Raw genomic sequence first — 19595 nt, 5'->3', positions numbered from 1 at the left:
AACTTAGACTTTAATTACACTACCCCAAGATGAAAATCTGCCTACTGGATATAAAGCGCGGTAATACCATTACCAACCAAGAAGAAAAGAATTAATAGATATTGAATGTATGACTAGTAGGTCACTGCTGATTTCAGCAGGACCAGCTGTAGAACAAAGCAGATAATCATACTAAAAATTTCAGACTGAGAAAATCAGAGAAACAAACAGTGAACCTATAATGGGAAGGATAAAGGAGGAGAGGAGACTGGACAGGATATACTAGAAAACTTTATTCAATCATATTGTTAAAGAACTTAAATCTGGTTATGACCACAGACTGACATTAATCAAGAATGGCTTTAATAAAGACAGTGTCCTAAGCACTGTATCTTCTAGGATACATCTAGAATACATCTTCCATGGAATAAACAATCTGTGTTTTGGTTTATCTTGTAGCCTGGGGTTGCCAGTCCAATTTTAAGTTCTATTGCAAAGAATGGTATTCACTATTCAAAGTACAGTGAACTGACTCACTTTTCTTTCGACTGGTTGCATTTAAAAAGCCAGGGGAGTTTACAAATAGTTGTTTTCTTTGTATGTATTTTACATATTCTTCAGAATTGTCCCAGGTGTCAATACTTACCATATGTACAAAGACACGTTATAGGTAAGGAGACAAAGTGAGAAAAGGAAATAGATTTCCAGTCCCTTCCTATTAAAAACATAACCATTTTTTGCAAGTATCTCTGCCAGTTCAATGAAACACTAGCATAATACACTGTCAAGTGCAATCAACGTTATTTGCTGACATGAACGTTTTAATTATGCATTACAGAAATGTAGTCAATTTTGAAGGATCTTTGTACTTGTATCCTCAATTCATAATTATTTCAACAGTTCCATATGTCATAGCTTGATCAATGGAAGGGCACAGGAAGCACTGATGTATACATTACAACGGTACAATATCTGTAATAAAAATGCAGCACACAGCAATCTTCATTACCACGACTTGCAATACAGTTTAATCTGTGGTATTAACACTGGAGCTATGTACCTAGTGATAACAGCAGGCCTTGCCATCATTCCCTTGCAAGGACTAGCCAAATATAATGACCAAGAATTAAAGCCATAAGTTGTTTGAAAGTGTAAATGGACTTCAGAAAATATGTGCCTGCACTGAAATAATTTCCTCATTAGCACAGGACTTTGATTTCCACACAAGGACCCTGCAATCAGAATTTTTTTCCACAGCCACATGAGCAAAGGGTCTTTCTTTCTCAGCTCTGTTCTACTCCCACTTGCTAAACTGGTGTCATGCATAGTACAGCTGAGCTTTGGCTATGTAATTGGCAGGTCCATCCATGGCAAAGAGAAAAATTACCATTGCTCAGGGCAGTTCTGGCTGCATGTTTAACACTAAAAGGGGTTGATGCAAGAGAGGTAACGTGCCACTCAAATCACCTTTCATTGGAGCTGTGCAGGACTCTGGAGCTTATGCTAGCTTATGCTTAGACTAGCACACAGGTGTGCTAGTTTGAATTTGAGTTGGCAGCAGCACAGCAGCAACAGAAACAAGGCTGACAGAGAAAGGTCAAATGTGATGGGTAGATCTGGAAGGTGTCAGTTCAGAGGTGGTATTTAGCAATTCCGTCTGTAAATGGGACCAGATGAGGTGGCCTGAGGACAGTCCATAGGACACAAAGGAAGGAGAATGAGTCTCACAGCTCTAATGGAAACTGAAAGTAGACAGAAGCTAAAAAGAGCTACGTTGGTTCCAGGAATAGAAAGGAAGCTAGCAGGGTATACAGTATCAGTCTAGGAAAAAAAAAAAAAAAAAAAAAAAAAAGGACTGACAAGAGTATAGGATTTCAGAAAAATCTAAGGTTATGAGGCCACAGAAATATTCCCAGCATTGTACCGTTTTCATCTATACTGACACAGTTTCTCTGGGGGAAAAGCAAAGTCTGTTTAAAGGAAAATTTGAATTTATATATAAAAGGTACTATAGCTTTTCCAGTTGCTGAAAATAAATTACTATTTATTAGTGGAAAAACAAAACAAATAAAGAAAAAAACAACAACAACAAACACCCATCTTTGCATAGCACTTCCCTCTCTTACGATCAACTTGACACGACACAGCATATTGTACATCAGATCCCTGATACTGCATGGCAGTTTACTAACAACATGTAGATTGCACAATCATGTAACTCATTAATAGAGTTAATGCAAACTTCATCGTCCCACACTGGAACTGGGATTCCTCATTCCCTTTCCAGTGCTGGAAGAGAAAGGATATTCCCTCAAGGCTCTCTTACAGGTCAGAGGTTCTTGAACTTTTTGGCCCAAATTAGAATTTTCCACAAAAGCCCAATAATTCAGGTATTCTCCCAGAAGACAGAGGATGTAGACTTGAACCCCCTCTGAAAAAGCAAGTCTTAAATTTGTCTCCCCCATATCCCAGTCTTAGTCTTTGAAGACTAAGACCACCTCTGGGAAGGGACAAGCTAAAAGAAAGAGTTTTGAAAGAAATCACTCAAAGAGTGATTTCACATGCTTCACTTTGTGAATCCAAAGTGAAGCATATCTATAACACCTTGAATAAGATGCCCAGACCTCACAGAAGAGAAGAATTAAATCCATGTTGTCTGTGCTTTTCATCTCACTTTACATGAGGCAGTAGTCTAAACGGTGCATCAGTGAATGAAGTCCCTCTCAATCTGACAAACGTTTTTTTTGCTATGTAGCACCACCATAAGAATCCAATCAAAACAGAAATAAATAAATTCTGTAATATTTTCTAAACTCACTCTTCAGAGTATTAAAAACTGTATGGATTTCAGCTAGTCTATTAAATCTAGAGGTCCCTCTTGTGACTCTTCACCTGGAAGAGTGGGACCAGAACCTATCTTGACCAAAGATGGGTAGTGAAATGTTTCTTCTTATTTGCAGCAAATAGGAAAACATTTTGCTCATCTGTTCTTTTAGAAACACTAATGAAAATTAACAGTTCCAGGTGCTCTGAGAGTCTGTTCTTAGCGCTATTAATATGGAAGACAGAATGAAACCACATAGTGACAGTAAAATGACACAGTCCACTAAGGATTCTGAGTCAGAGTTGTGGATTTTTTCCTCAAAAAAAATAATGGTACTTTACCCTTGTCATTGTGCTTTTACCTTTTGTCCTTTCAGTTCACTGACATCTTGATACAGAAGATCTATAGCAGGAGCTAAAAATAAAATGTATGCGTTATTAATTTGTATCAGCTGAACTTTTGTCCTATAGCTAACACAGGGAGAAAAAAAAGAAACAAAACAAAACAAAACAAATCAACTTTAGTATATCGCATTCACAGGACATTTGGTGAAAAGCAATGTCAAACTTAAAATCTCTTCCATTTACCATTAGCATAATATTAACATATTGTGTATTTAACCTGATGATTACTCTCTTGGACTGTCAGAGTAAAAGATGACTATTATTTTTAGCTAAAGATAACAAACATCAGTTGTATTAAAAAGATGAAATAAGCCACAGCAGTATATATAAATGTCTAGTAATTGCTATGTCTTAATAGGCTTTATTAATATTCCTAGCATTCAGATACTCATAAAACTTCTGTCAAACCAGTCTGGTTCAGATACCACAGTGAAGCTATTACTAAAAAAAATAAAGACTTTTTCAGTTGCTTTATTTGAAGCAGTTGAGATGTGTGTGTAAGTGTGCATGTTTTTACACACAGATATGTATAAAAGCATTCAGCAAACCCTAGCCTGCTTTTGCTAACAGTCGTGTTTATATAGTCAATATGGTTACCAAGTCTTAAAAATTTGCTAGTTGTATTCCTGTGAGAAAAATACCATAATATACATGCCTAAATGTCTAGACGCTGTGGCGAGATGACCTTGGCTGGCTGCCACATGCCCAGCCAGCCACTCTCCCACTCCCCTGCCTCAACAGGACACGGGGGAGAAAGTAAGATTGAAAAGTTCATGGGTTGAGATAAAGACAGGGAGATGACTTAGCAATTACCATCATGGGCAGAACAGACTCAACTTGGGAAAATTAATGTAATGTACCATCAATTTATTAAACATACACACCTTTGATTCCCTTCTTACCAGGCCCAACTTTACTCTTGATTCTTCTACCTCCTCTCCAGCCCCAAGTGGTGCAGGTGGATGGGGAATGGGTGGGTGTTGTCAGTTCAAAATGCTTCGTGTCTGGCTCCTTCCTCACACTCATGCGCTGCTCCAGTGTGGGAGCCCTCCCATAAGCCACAGTTCGCTGGTCTAGCATGAGTCTTTTCCATGGGTGCAGTTCTTCAGAAACAGACTGCCCCAGCATGGGTCCCCTACAGGCCGCAGTTCCCATGAGAAAATCTGCTCCTACATGGGCTCCTCTCCACACAGCCACAGCTCCCACCACTCCTGTGTGGGCTTTCCACAAGCTTCAGCTTCCTTCAAGGCTGTCCACAGGTCGCATTGTGGGTATCCACTCCATCATGGTCTTCCATGGACCTCAGGGGGGCAGCCAGCTCCACCATGGTCTTCTCCACTTGCTGCAGGGGAAAGATGAATTTTGATACATGGGCTGTTTCCAGGTCAGAAACACCATCAGTGTTACCCTGCCTTACACAGCCAGTTCCACTCTCCTCCATAGCATCCACCCCATACATGTGGTGGAAGCAGGCAGCATGATGGTGAACTGCTGACCACAAACAGAAGACTTTCTTCAGAAGCATTCCCTGTGGAAGCTGCAGGCTCTGCTTTGTTGCACTCTTGGGCCAAAGGTTGCCTTTCCATTTGCCTGCATATTAGTGGATAGTGCCAGAAATAAGATACCACCACCTCCTGCAGAGATAATTCAGAGAAAGGAAGTATCCCACATCACCCCCCATGGACAGAAACTTCTCCAGGGATGTGCAGGAAGTGAGTGAAAACTTTCATACAAAGATAGTTCCATCAGCACCCTTTTCCAAAAATGCTTCCAGGTGTTCAGGCCTGGAATAGAGGGGATTTTGGATACAGGGATTGAAGTAGACTGTTCTTGTGCAATCCAGACAAATAAAAGGAATTTTCAGAATTCTCCAATTTTGGCTGGAGGCTACAAGGAAGAAAGAGACATAGGAAGTCAAAGCATTGGCAAATTATAATGCCTATATATATATGTATATATATTATACGATTTCATAATAAATAATATTTCTATTCTTCTTAAAATTTAATCCTTGACATCTTTGGCACTATAAAAGTTATTAAGACTTCTCAAGTATAAATAAATATAGGACCTTGTCCTGTACATATGGTTTCATTCTGTTGCAAAGATAGTGCATTTTATTTATTTTTCTATTTTGACTTTACCTCTGCATCAGACTGTTCTGCAAGAACAAGATCCCAGAAAATGTTTTCACGTTGCTCCTTGGCAATGTTTTTGACAGTCAACTTATTCATCCTGCAATGGACTTTTGAGGGGTCTTGTTCCTACATGCTTGGCCACTTGCCGAGGCGATCGGCTCTGGGGCAGATGCATTCTGCAGTGGAGCAGGGGATCCAACAGGCAGAGCTAAATTTTCCGGCACTGAGCCCACTCGAGGGAGCCACCAGGACCCGGCAACCCTCGTGAGGGAGGTGAACGAGGCGAGAAGAAGGTGCAGGCGGAGCCAGCAGCGCCCCCTCCCCAGCTGTTTATAAGCTGCCCCTAGGGAGCGCAAGCGACCAGGAGTGCGGCAAACAGGACGGGCAAACAGGGCGTGGCACGTCAAAAGGGAGAGGTGTGGCAGTTAGCGCAGCAGTTCGTGCAGGCAGGGTGAGCAGGAAGGGCAGAGTGCTCCCTCCAGCGCATACAAACACCTCCTCTAACAGCGGTCTACCGCTAGCTCAGCTGCAGTGGTGTACACCAGGCACAGTGTGCTCTCCAGGAAGTCTGTACACACCCAGACCGACTGCCCCCTCAAAACCGCGGCAGTTCAGGTCTCTGGGTGCAGGGAGTGCCTGAGCCTGTTGCTACCACCTGCAGGGGGCAAAGAGACTGTGTGCGTGAGGTGTGAGCAGGTGGACGACCTGGTCCACCTTGTGGCAGAACTCAAGGAGGAGGTCGAGAGGTTGAGGGATATCAGGGAGTGTGAACGCGAGATAGACCTGTGGAGCGACTCCCTGCACGGCCTGAAGGACAGGTGCCAGGGTGAGACACCCCAAATGGGGGTGGACCCCCTGCCCTGTTGCTGTCGGGCAGAGGCAGGGGGCCTAGGAGTTGAGGAGGAATGGAGACAGGTCCCTGCTCGACATCACAGGCAATGTCCTCCCCCACCAGCCCCACCTTCCCAGGTGCCCTTACGCAACAGGTTTGAGGCCCTGGAGCTTGAGAAGACCAGTAGCTGAGGAAGAGATAGAAAGTCTTCCCAGGAGGATGCCTAGGGCGAGGAAGTCAACTCCACGCCTCCTCCACCAGGACAGAAAGAAGGGTGATTGTTGTGGGCGACTCCCTTCTCAGGGGAACAGAGGGACCTATTTGTCGGCCTGGCCCTACCTGTAGGGAAGTCTGCTGCCTCCCTGGGGCCAGGGTCAGGGACATTGCCAGAAAGCTTCCCAGCCTGGTTCGCCCCTCTGACTATTACCCTCTTTTAATAGTCCAGGCTGGCAGTAATGACATTGAAGAGAGAAGCCTGAAGATCATCAGGGGACTGGGATAGTTAGTGGATGGAGCGGGAGTACAGGTGGTGTTTTTGTCCATCCCTCCGGTGGCAGGGAGGGGTACAGAGAGGACACGGAAAGCCCACCTGATAAACACATGGCTCAGAGGCTGGTGCCAACACAGATTTTTTTTTAAATTTTTTATTGTTTTTTTACCATGGGGTGCTTTACTCAGCGCCCGACCTGACGGCTGCAGACAGGTCCCTATCTCTAAGGGGAAAACGGATCCTGGGCCAGGAGCTGGCAGGGCTCATTGAGAGGGCTTTAAATAGGTGAGAAGGGGGATGGGGCTGAAACAAGGCTTGTTAGAGCTGTGCCAGGGGGAACAATGGCAAGGCTGGGAGAGAAGGCAATGACCCAACTGAAGTGCATCTACACTAATGCACGTAGCATGGGTAACAAACAGGAGGAGCTGGAAGCCATCGTGAGGCAGGCAGGCTACAACTTGGTTGCCAACACGGAGACGTGGTGGGACCACTCTCATGACTGGAGTGCTGCAATGTCTGGCTCTTCAGAAGGGACAGGCAGCATGGAAGGGGTGGTGGTGTGTCTCTCTATATCAGAGAGAGTTTTGATGTCGCAGAACTTGAGGCTGGGAATGATAAGGTTGAGTCCCTATGGGTTAGGATCAGCGGGAAGGCCAACAAGGCCTGGTGGGGGTCTGTTATAGACCGCCAAACCAGGATGAGGAGACTGATGAGGAGTTCTACAGGAAGCTGACAAAAGTTGCAAAATCATCAGTGCTAGTTCTTGTGGGGGACTTCAACTTCCCTGATATATCCTGGAAGCACAACACAGCCCAGAGAAAGCAGTCTAGGAGGTTTCTGGAGAGCATGGAAGATAGCTTCCTGACACATCTGGCATCTCCCTACCGGGGGAGGTGCCCCGCTAGACCTTCTCTTCACAAACAGAGAAGGACTGGTGGGAGATGTGGTGGTTGGAAACTGTCTTGGGCAGAGTGACCATGAAATGGTGGAGTTCTCCATTCTTGGAGAAGCCAGGAAGGGGACCAGTAAAACCGCTGTATTGGACTTCCATAGGGCTGACTTTGAACTGTTCGGGACACTGGTTGGTAGAGTCCCTTGGGAGGCAGTTCTGAAGGGCAGAGGAGTCCAGGAAGGCTGGAAGATGAGTGGTTGGAAAGCTGCCAGGCAGAGGAGGACCTGGGAGTATTGGTGGATAGTCAGCTGAGTATGAGCCAGCAGTGTGCTCAGGTGGCCAAGAAGGCCAGCAGCATCCTGGCTTGTATCAGAAGCAGTGTGACCAGCAGGTCTAGGGAAGTGATAGTCCCCCTGTACTCGGCTCTGGTGAGGCCACACCTCGAGTACTGTGTTCAGTTTTGGGCCTCTTGCTACAAGATGGACATCGAGGTGCTTGAAAGAGTCCAGAGAAGTGCAATGAAGCTGGTGAGGGGTCTGAAGAACAAGTCCTATGAGGAGCGGCTGAGGGAGCTGGGCTTGTTCAGCCTGGAGAAGAGGAGGCTCAGGGGCGACCTTATCGCTCTTTATGAGTACATTAAAGGAGGCTGTAGTGAGGTGGGGGTTGGTCTGTTCTCCCACGTGCCTGGTTACAGGACGAGGGGGAATGGGCTAAAGTTGTTCCAGGGGTGTTTTGGGTTGGATATTAGGAAGAATTTCTTTACTGGGAGAGTTGTGAGGCATTGGCTGCTTCACAAGGAATGGGCTGCCCAGGGAAGTGGTGGAGTCACCATCCCTGGAGGTCTTTAAAAGACCTTTAGATGTTGAACTTAGCGATATGGTTTAGTGGACTTGTTAGTGTTAGGTCAGAGGTTGGACGCGATGATCTTGAGGTCTCTTCCAACCTAGACAATTCTGTGTGATTCTGTGATTCTATCAGAGCTATTTTTTCCGGTCGTTATGGTGAAAGAGATGCCCTAAAAATGAAATTACTATCTTGCAGCTACTTTTACTTTATTTTAATAAAGGTGGGACTCTAAGAAAAGAAGAATAACAATGGTATCTGAATATGGCAGAAAAAGTCAGGTAAGGCATTAATTCTGCTGGGGCAACTATGGAAGACCATTCACATACAATTGGAACAGAGTTTTGGGGCAGAGTTCAAATACAAACCAGGCTCTACTCCAAGCCCATGTGTTCCTGGCAAAAGCAGCAATGTTACATATGAAAGATGAGCAAGAGCATAAGCCATCACATAAATATAATTAATAGTTCAGACTCATATGGAAGCAATCCAAGTTCACATTTCACTGAGACCCAAAGTAAGGTGATAGAAAAGATACAGCACAGGAAATTCAATGGCACCATTTGCATAGTAATGTATTACTTACCATTAACAAAAGATTTAGAATCTACCTCTTCAAAAATGTCCTTATCAATTCAGAAATAACATAAATTTGAAGATATTAAAGATCACTCCACCTTCCAGACCTGATCTTAAGGGTCTGGAGAAGACCACCTCAGGAGACTCTCCTATTGAAAAGGCATTAGGTAGGAAGGCACATTATGAAGGAAAGCACAACCTAAAAATCAAAGTGCAAACATAAATGTCACCTATAAGAGTCCAAAAGAGGTAGTTATAACCAAACTTGTTTCATGTACAGGTCCTTAAATTTATCAAAGTAATTTTAACCAAGCTTTCTTTTAGTTAACCAGCAAGCTACCACTTAAGAACAACACAGAAAAATAAGAGAAAAACATATTTTCCTGGGTAAATATTGTTTTCTTGTTGTCGTAGCCACATGAAAAGCATGAAGGCTGCTTCTGATTTGATATCAAGTGACATGTTTACAATTATGTATGGGGAGAGAAGGACCCACTTATTCTCCTTTTCTGTTCTTCTCCCATCCCCCACCATCTCCCTATAAACTTTTCTCTACTAACTGCAGGTTGCTTGCAAATCATTTGTACTCTGTGATTCCTTGAGAAATCATTGTGAGGGAAAAAGGAATGGTATTCAATCAGCCCCTACTAAATCAAGCTGGAACTCCCCACCTCAGCCTGCAAGAATATCAAAAGTTCATCTCTATTTCTTGTCCTGTTGTCTTCTGTCACTTTCTGCTTTGTCCATTTGGCTTTGTCAGTCTGCTGTTTCATTTTTTACTTTCCATCTTCATTCTCTTTCTCTGCCCTGCTCTTAGGGTGGCTCAGGCTCCTGCTCCCCATTAAGAAGACTCCCAGACTTCCTTCTTGAAAAATTGTTCTAAATAGCCACTCTCCTGGAGAGTAATACGTTTTCTCTGTAACTTGATGCTGACATTCATCTGTACATACAGAAAGCCACCGATATCTCCTGCATCTTTCTGAGCAATTTTGTCTGTCTTTTAGCCTGGAAGCATCTCAGAGTAGGTGCCTCTGTTCACGTTTCATTTATTACTTACCTGCTCTTACTTAAACTACTGATTATCCAGAAGTTTTTCATTCCCACATGCTACAGAGTCTATAGGTAGGAGTATTTGCCAGTAAAAATAAATAAATAATTTAAAAGAGCTAGTTAACAGAAAAACATGAAATTTCTAGATTTAGAGCTTGTCTTTGCTTTTCTGTGCAAGTGGACAGCAGTAACCATCAAACAGCACTGAGCACTAAAGTGCTGTGAGTTAGACTGGATAGAGAAATTTCTGCACTTATCATTTAGAGCTTTCTCAAGTAGAAGAAATCAGTATAACCAACTGATTACATATGATAACCAAATCAACTCTTCAGATAAAGCAAAAGTAACAACAAACAACCCTTATAATCCCATGTGGTTGTTCCTGAGCTGTTGTTCAGATGATGCACAAACCCTGATGTTCTTGTGGTGGTTCTCATGGGAAGTGACTACCACTGGTAGGACATAGCCCTTCTTTCCTTTGCCTTCCTTACCTACTGTTTTCCATATTGGTTTATGTGACAGAAAGATAAACACAGTGCAAAACATGGTAGAAAACCACTGAAATACTTCATAAATATTATGCAAGGATACATGAACACAGGAACTTAACAGATAAACAGGATGTTATGCCTGCACCTGGTTAGCATATTCCAATCAGTCCTAACAGCCTCATAAGCAACAACCACCTTGGGAGACTGAGCAAGTCCCAGTGAAAACCATGAAACTCGTTCCAATGCATGCCATCTCATACAGATCCAACTATGACGTTTTTTCTCGTGTGACATTGCCTCAATATCCTTTCTGCAACAATTATTGACAAATAGATACCCATTTAACAAATTAATACTATAGTATATAATTGTTTGGAGCACTTTTTTTTTTTTAATCAAATTTATCTGAAATAAGATAGTAATAATGGCCATTTGTCATTGCCTTACCTTCCTGCACATAAATTGAAACTCAAACATTTTCAATGTGATGTGGCTTCCAAGCAGTAGGAAGTTTCTTTTAGCTATCCCCTGACACCTTCTAGCTTTAATGACTATCATTTTGATATGTTTCTGGTTTCCTTATGATAACAGAAGAAGCTCAGCATACCCTGAGGTGCAAGGCTGTCTTTGAAGTAGCAATCTTTGCTGGAGACCATACACACATAGATACTCCGGTACATGCTCCAGTATATTAGTGATTGGTGTCTAAAAAGTAAGATATAATAATAATAATTCCCTTTTCTCTAATAGTGTCTATTTTATATAGCATTAAAAAATACTTAATGCTGAATTAACTTATCAGAAAAATCTGTTTCAGGACTGGAATGAGTTTTTTGTTGTTGTTGTTTTTGTTTTTTTGCTGTCTAGCACTGTCAAGTTGCAGATGTCATGTGCATCATGCGGCATGCCTAAAAATCTCCATTTAACAGCAAGTAAAACACTTCGCAACTCCTGACTTGATCTGATGCACTAATAGCACAGTGAGCTTTGGATTTCTTTTGGTGCCAGGTATTTTTCTAAACAATCTAAGTTAAATCCACTACATGAAGAAAATTAAGATGCCAGTCAAGACATCATGAAGCAGCAATGACTTACCACTATATGCAGTAGAGACATGCTGATTATCATGCCTTGTCTGCCTTTGCTACTGTTTTGTAAGCTGCTACTGATACCCTGATATGCTCCAGCTTTCATAAACATCCCCAGACCTCTTCATCACCTGTTAGGGTGGAATATTGCTAGATTCTTATGACCATAACAGCTGTTTACTCACTTTTTATTCTTACTATATTGGGATGAGAGAGGAACTCATAAGTAATCAGGCTTATAGCTGGTTCTTCTAAGAAGAAAAAGTAGAGAGAAGCTGTGTGCCAGCTTGACAAGAAACCCAATGCACTATGTTTTCTGTCATTAATTTCATTATTAAAGTTTAGCTACATCAGAACTAGAGAAGTGTCACTTCTTTAACAACGTGAAAATTTGAAAAGAGGATTAAAATATTTTCCTAAAATGTATTTGAACAATGGTTCTCTACATTTCTACATGTTCTTCTACATCTCTGCTCTCTACATTTCCTTTATTTTCTCTTTGATTGTAGATTAGCCTTACTACTTGTGCACTTCACTCTCGCTTCTCTTAGATTTTAAATCCACATAAAGATCTTGTCTTGTCTTGTATTTATTTCTGGAGAAACATTAAGGTGAATTTTGATGCCATCTACTTGTTAGAATAAGAAATGTGTTAAATAATAAAGCACGATAAGACAAAAGGCAGAAAAATATATATATAAAAGGCTAATGAAGAGAGTTTCCAGGAAAGCATGCAGGTCTGAAAATGGCAGTGGCCTTTTTATAAAAGGAGGTCATTATTTCCATCATTACTTTCATTTCTAACATTTGAGTCTGTTTCAAGTTTGTCATTTCTCAAATTCTATGTTTATACTTGTATAAGTAGTAAAGAAATTTTACTCCTGCATCAAAAATTCATAAGCTTGGAACACATATATAAGTATTTGCTGAATTACTAATTGTAATTTCAGTCTTTCCTACTGCTTGTGACCCATTCCACGTTTCTAGTAGTATCTTTACTATGTATTGACTGATGCGCTGAATTGTTCAACAGTTCACATGCAAACTTCTTTAACAAAATGGAAAGAAATCTCTCTGGTAGCTAAAAAAACTAACACTTTTGTGATTCACATGCATTTTCACAGACTTCACATTGATGAGTGGCCCTGTGGAAGCAACAATACACTAAGGCAGCAGAAGGACAGTGAATTTTGCCATGATTCAGCTAGCTCAATTTTGAAATTTGCATATAGGCAAATTCTGAGCAGGCAGAGGCCTAAATACTAACAGATTTATACCGCTCATTTCAAACACCTATATTAATGACCATTTTCAACTTTTTGACCATTTAATTTCTTATACATCTAAGCCAAAAAAAAAAAAAAAAATAAATCAAAATACCTTTAAATTTTGAAAATATTGAAAATTTAAGCACACGCAAAATACCATTAATAGGCCTGCCTAAGAAGGAAGCAACTCCAGAGACAAGCAACAGCTGCTACCGAGCCAGAAATTTGTTCAGTTTTTCTTTCTAAATGACAAGCAGGTTAACATTTCTTAGATATTAAACCAACACTTCCCTTGAGTTAAACAGATGTTCACATTTACTGCTACTACTACTACTATTGAACTCAATATTGAAGTAACCTATTAAGTACAAATTCTTAAAAATAGTTTTATACACAGACCTTATACCATATATAATATAGGACGTGTCAATACAGAGAATCAATAAATGAATGAGTTATATATATTATTTGAACATTTCTTTCTCTTATCAAACTGCCGATTTGTCACTAAGCATGCAATTGTGCATTAAACTTGACATCAAAAGCCATAAGAGCTTCCATTCCTCTTTTCTGTGAAATAAATAAATAAATAAATATTAAAAAATAACAAATAATGAACATAAAAACACATAAAAACAGATTTGTCCTCTAAGTGAAAGATCCCTTTAAGCATTGTAGTTTTTGAATCCATTCCTGTGCATTTAAATGGCCTGTTTCTTTCTCTGAAAAAAAAATCTAGGCAGGAAAGCATTTGATTTCAGTGCAGAAGTAAAGCTAAGCAGGCAGCAGTGTCACTAGGTATGAACAATGCCCTTTTTCATCAAGATGGAGTGTAGTAAAAAACTTGAGCCACCATAAAAATCAGACATATAATATAATACAGAATGCCACCTAAGTCTTGTTAAGTTATGGTTTGTGATTTTCTATACTGCTTACTTGTTATTTCTAGTATGTTTTTAAATACAGACTAACTCAATCAAGAATGGTTCCAGCTTACTAGTAAGACAACCGTAAAAATTCATTAAGAAATAAATTGGGATAGCTGCATGTAGCATCTTCAAGATTCATTAGGACGATTAGATATTAAAAATATAAAGTCAACCCTTTAAAGACAAAAGTCCAACATTAGTCCATATCTCTACAGTCTGAGGAAGATTTTAATAGTCAGCTATTGGCTAGTAAAATGTATTTCCCTTCCATTTCTCTCATGCTTGCATGAACATACACAGCAGAAAAAGTCTGACACTCCTTGTTTTTGACAGTACTCCAAATCTTACCATTAAGTGTTAGGAACACGCTGCACAAAATAGTCCATGCAAAGGTTCTATCTCTGTGTCATTAAAAGAGCTCATCAGCCACAATCTTGATATTACTGCTACCCAAAGCCCTAATGGGTGGGGAGATATTTTGAGAGGAAAATCTAACTAGTTGAACTTCCAACTGCTTCCAGCATGATTTAATCAATCTGCCTCTAGCACATCTGGTATGATCCTTGCCTTCAAAGAACCTTTGGAGCAATAACCTCCAGCATGCAGATCCACCTTACACACTTAAGGATTTTTGTATTTTATTTTTATTTAAGACTTAAGATGTTAGACAACATAGAACTGAAGATAGATAGAAGTGATTTAATCAAGATGAGCAAAGGAGCTCTAAAGAGCATGGGCCTAGTTTTGACAGTGGTCATGCCAAGTTGAACTGACAGGAATAACCTACTCTGTAAAAAGCAATGGTAAATAAGATAGAACAGAGCATTACATGAACCATGATTATTCAATAACAGCATTAGAAACACTAGCTTAAGATAGGTGCTTCTGTTCATTACTCAAGGAAAATGTTAGTTTAAATAGGTAAAAAAATATATAAAATAGGAAATTCAGACCACGATAGTGCTTCTCCTGTGCTGTATATACATTTGCACAGAAGCTGGCACTTATAGATACACTGAAACACCTCTAAATTATAAGGTTAAGAAAGTTAAGAAAGATTTCCTCCCTGAGATTAACCAATTGATAGTGATTTGTGATGTATTTATTTTAAACAACAGAAGGTGTCCATGAAAGAATACAGTCATTACTAAATACAGCATTTCTCAAACATCTGACAGAGGTACTTACTGAAGTTTCCATCTTAAATGAGTTGTTTGGTTGGTTGTGTTTTTAGGTAAGATAGTCATTATGCATCAGTGTCAAACTGCACATAAACATTATATAAACACTATTTAACACAGCGAACAGCTTTGCTGTTTACAAGTATGGCTGCTACTTTGATTTCTCTCCAGCGCTTCTCCTGAAGATTTTATTCAGTTAAAAGCTTGTATCAAAACATTATCAGTTTCAGCAGATGTTGAAATATGAGGGAGTAAAGAATGAAATGTGACCAGGTCTTGAACTCTTTCTTACAAACAAACAAAAAAAAAATTATACAAAGACTGATATTTTGGAAAACCTCATGTGCTTTCTGTTATAAGGCCTGACTGGTGCCTAGCACAAATCTTTTATTTCCAGCTTCTCTTCAGTCTGGGACATATAGTAAGTAATTAGTCATGCAGTCCAAGCCTTCAGAGATTTTAAGCATCTGCTAATCAGCATAAGAGCCATAAACAACAGTAAGCACGATAAAATCTGAGCATATTCATGAAACCTTAAATTTAAAGCAAGTATTGTAGCTTATCAGTTTGTTGTCGTGTGCTGTTTTGTAGGTTTGTATTGCTTATTCTTGTAATTTTTGCTTATTTATGTATCATTTTATTTTTATTTTAACTCTTCAAACAAATATTCCATGATTTGGAAAATTCGCATCCATAGGAAAAGGGGATGAGTGTTGACGGGCAGATACCATCAACTCTATTATCTCATAAGAAGTTATCAGTTACTTCATTACTAATAGCTACACACCATAACTTTGGGGGAATTTCTACTCCAGGTAATACTTGCAAAGTACATTCCCAAAAAGTAGCACCTAGAGGACAAATAAGGAGAATCTTAGTCAATCGGCAAATCTCAGTAAACATGCTGAAACTGATGACCACTCTCGCTGCTTGACACATTTTGCAAGGCCCTTTCTATACATAAACTTAAGATCCTCTGGAAATCACTTCTACTGATCACTTTGCTTGTAGGAAATCTGTCAATTATGAAATAGGGTTGCTTACATAATTTTGTCTGTTTTTTTTTTTTTTCTTTTTTTTTTCTTCCCATTTCTCTGATATCTCTACTTGTTTGTTTTATTCATAGTTTCAAACAAGATGAATTATCTTTAAGCATTTGCTAAAATTCTGTTCACATAGGAATTTCACAGAAAATGTCATGCAATAAGATCGGTGCATTTTTCAAAGTCTAATTAAAGCCATCAGAAAGAAATGACCTAAGGGTAGGAAGAGCAGTTAATGGATGTTTCTTGTCAGAAGTTATGAAATGTGTTTTAGCAATGGGATTAAACATAGCCATTGAATCCATCGTGTCATACTAACATTCGTTATTTGCCAGTTCAGTCTATGGGAAAGAGAAATATTTTTCCCTCTTTGTAGTCATAAAGCTGCTACACCTCTGGTGACATGAGATCAGAAGCCTCTTTAAATTAGACAGTTTCACATCTCTCTAAAGCACATAGATTATCCTCTTTGCTCACCTCCAGCCCTCCTAGGAAATCTCTCAGAATTCCTTGCTACCTCTGGATGAAAAACTGGATGAAGAGCCTTTCTTGGTGACAGGGTGCTATAGCCACATGCTGCACGTCTACCAAACCATGTCAAGAGCCTGAAGGATGACTTAGTCCTCTGACCAATATATATATTAATACATGCCACTTGCCTTACCCTGAGCTCTTCAAACAGAGGACAAAATATAAAACGCTGGTTTTGTTACTACCACATTTCAGAAGAAAAGAACAACTCAGGTTATTTCCAAACATGGCTTCAGGTCTGCATATAAAAAACAGAGACAGATCCAAAGTTCTGAGCCATGCATATGTTCAAGAGTAAGTTTTGGATAATGTATAAATAATTGTATTACCACACTGGGACTCATGAGGTGCTTTACTCTGCTTGCACACTGTGTAGGATGCCTGAGTTGTCTGTGGGTTGCACTCTTGGAAGCATAACCCTGAACACTTCCTATTCTATTATTTTTGCTCTAAGCACTGGTTTCATTTGACTCTGGGACCATTTAGTGGTTGCCATAACAGCAGCAGGACTGCACTCAGAATTGTTGGGATGGTGATTCGCTCAGAAAACAGCTGTGTGAAATGAAGCAAAGGACTTCAAGGGGCTTCTGGCTCCTCTGCTGTGAGGAGCGAGGCATGCAGATGCTGGTGAATGAGCGCTCATATCCATCGTGGCATGGAAAAACAGCTCTGAGCATTTTATGAACCTTGAGGATGTCAAGAACATGCTGAACAATTTTGATCTCATTTAAAGCCAAAGCAGAAACAGAAAATTTGCAAAATTGAAACACTAAAGCAATAATGATTCAAGTACTTAAATAATAATCTGAAACTCATGAGGAAACTTCATGTTTAATTTTATGTATAATGTGGAGACTAAGTTTATTACTGGGTATCTATTAATCTTTCTATGAGATTTGCTAATATTTTTGCAATGCCCTGTGGACTATGATAAATCTTGCAATTAAGATTGGGATAAAGAATCCTGTGAATTTATTTTTCGTCTGTTCTATCTCAGTTGCTTTTGATGATCAGCTTTTAAATCTGGGGTGATGGCACTGAATAGGTAATGTCTCAGCACAGCCAAAAATCTTCTATATTGCCATTAATGTCACTTGCAATGTGTGAGTTTACTATGTCTGGTTTCTGTTACTGGCTCCTGACAGAGCCAGACTCATCACAAAAGCTACCTGTAGCCATACCAGAGACTCCTGAAACTCCAGGGCACTGCCCTCTAGGAATCACAATCATCTAATGAATACTAACCAGCAGCCACTGAATCAGAGAATCTGATCTGTTACTCCTGAAGATGTTTCTAATCCCTTTCAGGGACTAGTTTCATGCAGTCTTATCCCCTCCTAGAGTCCAAATCAACAGTGAGGCTTCCTAACCAGTACCAATGGTATATACAATACAATACAAACCTGGTAACTGGTGCATTATATATTGAAAAGTGCATTTTCTTAGTTTTTAGTCTCTATTGGCTCTCCTGTCCAGCATACGCATACTACAATCTGATCTGTGTCCACCTTTAAAAGCATCACTGACACTCTCAGAGACTGTTCCAGAATTTCACAAAAGTCTACTCACCTGTTTACACTTGGATTATCCTTTGATCAACTATGGAAAGACATTATTAGCTTACCAGCCATGATATGTTTACCAGCTCCCACTAGTATTGACAAATACAATAATTAGATGCTGTCTTTTTCAAATCTGCTTTTTACCATCGTTTTGGTGGAAATCTCCATTCCTTATTTGTTTAAAGGATATTGAAAAGAAAAGAGAAAAAAAAAAAAAAACTACAATGAAGGCAAGCCTGGTTTTGTTTTGCCCACTGGTCTAATATATGCAAAAGATCTCCAGACTTGCAAAAGCTTTCTCTGGCAAGTCAACTTCTGACAGAGCTCTCAAGACAGCTTTCTTCATCTAAGAATAAAAAACCAGCCTATGCCCATTTCCTTATTGCGTATCTTTTTTTTTCTCTTTTTCTACTCATATATTTTCACATGGCATCTTAATAATTCCACGCAGTAGCTACATATCAGTAAAGAATACACATCATTGGGAATTACAAGCAAATATTCACAAGCAACACTAGAGTTGAAAAATAGTCCATGGTAAGAATAATACATTACATATCCAGAACAAATTATTTGCGATACGTTTTCTTTGCATTACATGTTTTGTTCAGGTATAACAATGCCTCTTGGTTGATATAGCACACTCCTAAGCTAGAAATAATTTCAAAAGTCAAGTTGTATTAAACTTATAAAAAAAATAGAAAAAAAAACAACAACAACAAAACAAGCAAATTGGTCTTTCTCAAGGTGCATTACCTATATGATATTGCATATCATTCCAACACTCCATATCTCAATGAACTTTCAGTATGTATCAGGTCAAAATCTTGTGTGCCAATTGCTGATATTCTGACATTAATGTTATGCTCTCATTTCAGAGCAATAATACCATTTTAGAAAGACTGACAACCTAAATCCTGAAAAAGCAAGCTTGCGCATAAAAAGACATGAAAGAGTAATTGTTGATGCTTTGGTTTTTGTTTATGTTTTTAATATTCTGAAGCATTTCCGATTATTTTCAGAGTGTCTGTTAGCAATTTTTAAAAGGGAGTATGACTACATTTACACATAAAAAAATCAAAGTCCAGTATGGACATCACGTGTCAGCAGACAGCCCAGAACCAAGTGGTGTGGACGGGCAAATTTGATGCATTGTTGTACATGTTATGAGCTTTTGAAGAAAGAAGATTATAAATGAGTAATAATATGCTAAATAATACAGGAGCTAGTGTACATCTTAGTGATTTTCTAGCTTCTGGCATAAGTGTGTTTATATGTGTGTATACACACACATTTGCAGCTATCTTAGTTTTGCTCATATAGGCAATAGTATCTTGAGAGCTTATTAGAAGTGGGTTAAGTGCTTTTGCCTTCCTAAATGTCATGATTTGATATTTAATAAATGCCAAGAAATCTCACCAGATGTCAAGCGTGCTGCTGGCTGACTGCACTGGCTCTTTAACACATAACC

General features: G+C 39.6%; 1 long non-coding RNA gene across 1 annotated transcript in view; it reads right to left on the bottom strand.

Moving 5' to 3' along the window:
• Window positions 1-262: 262 nt before the first annotated feature.
• LOC311436590 overlaps window positions 263-19595 on the bottom strand; it is a 90660-nt gene continuing 71327 nt past the window's right edge. The window contains exons 2-4 of the long non-coding RNA XR_014692957.1: window positions 4092-4549; window positions 3165-3217; window positions 263-951 (exon numbers count right to left, since the gene is read on the bottom strand). This is a non-coding gene — a long non-coding RNA (uncharacterized lncRNA). The remainder of the gene's footprint in view (window positions 952-3164; window positions 3218-4091; window positions 4550-19595) is intronic.

Source organism: Aythya ferina (genome assembly GCF_964211825.1).
Source record: "Aythya ferina genome assembly, chromosome: 4".
NCBI lineage: Eukaryota > Metazoa > Chordata > Aves > Anseriformes > Anatidae > Aythya > Aythya ferina.
The sequence above is the reverse complement of the archived record's forward strand: the minus strand, read 5'-3'. Positions and strand labels throughout refer to the sequence as shown.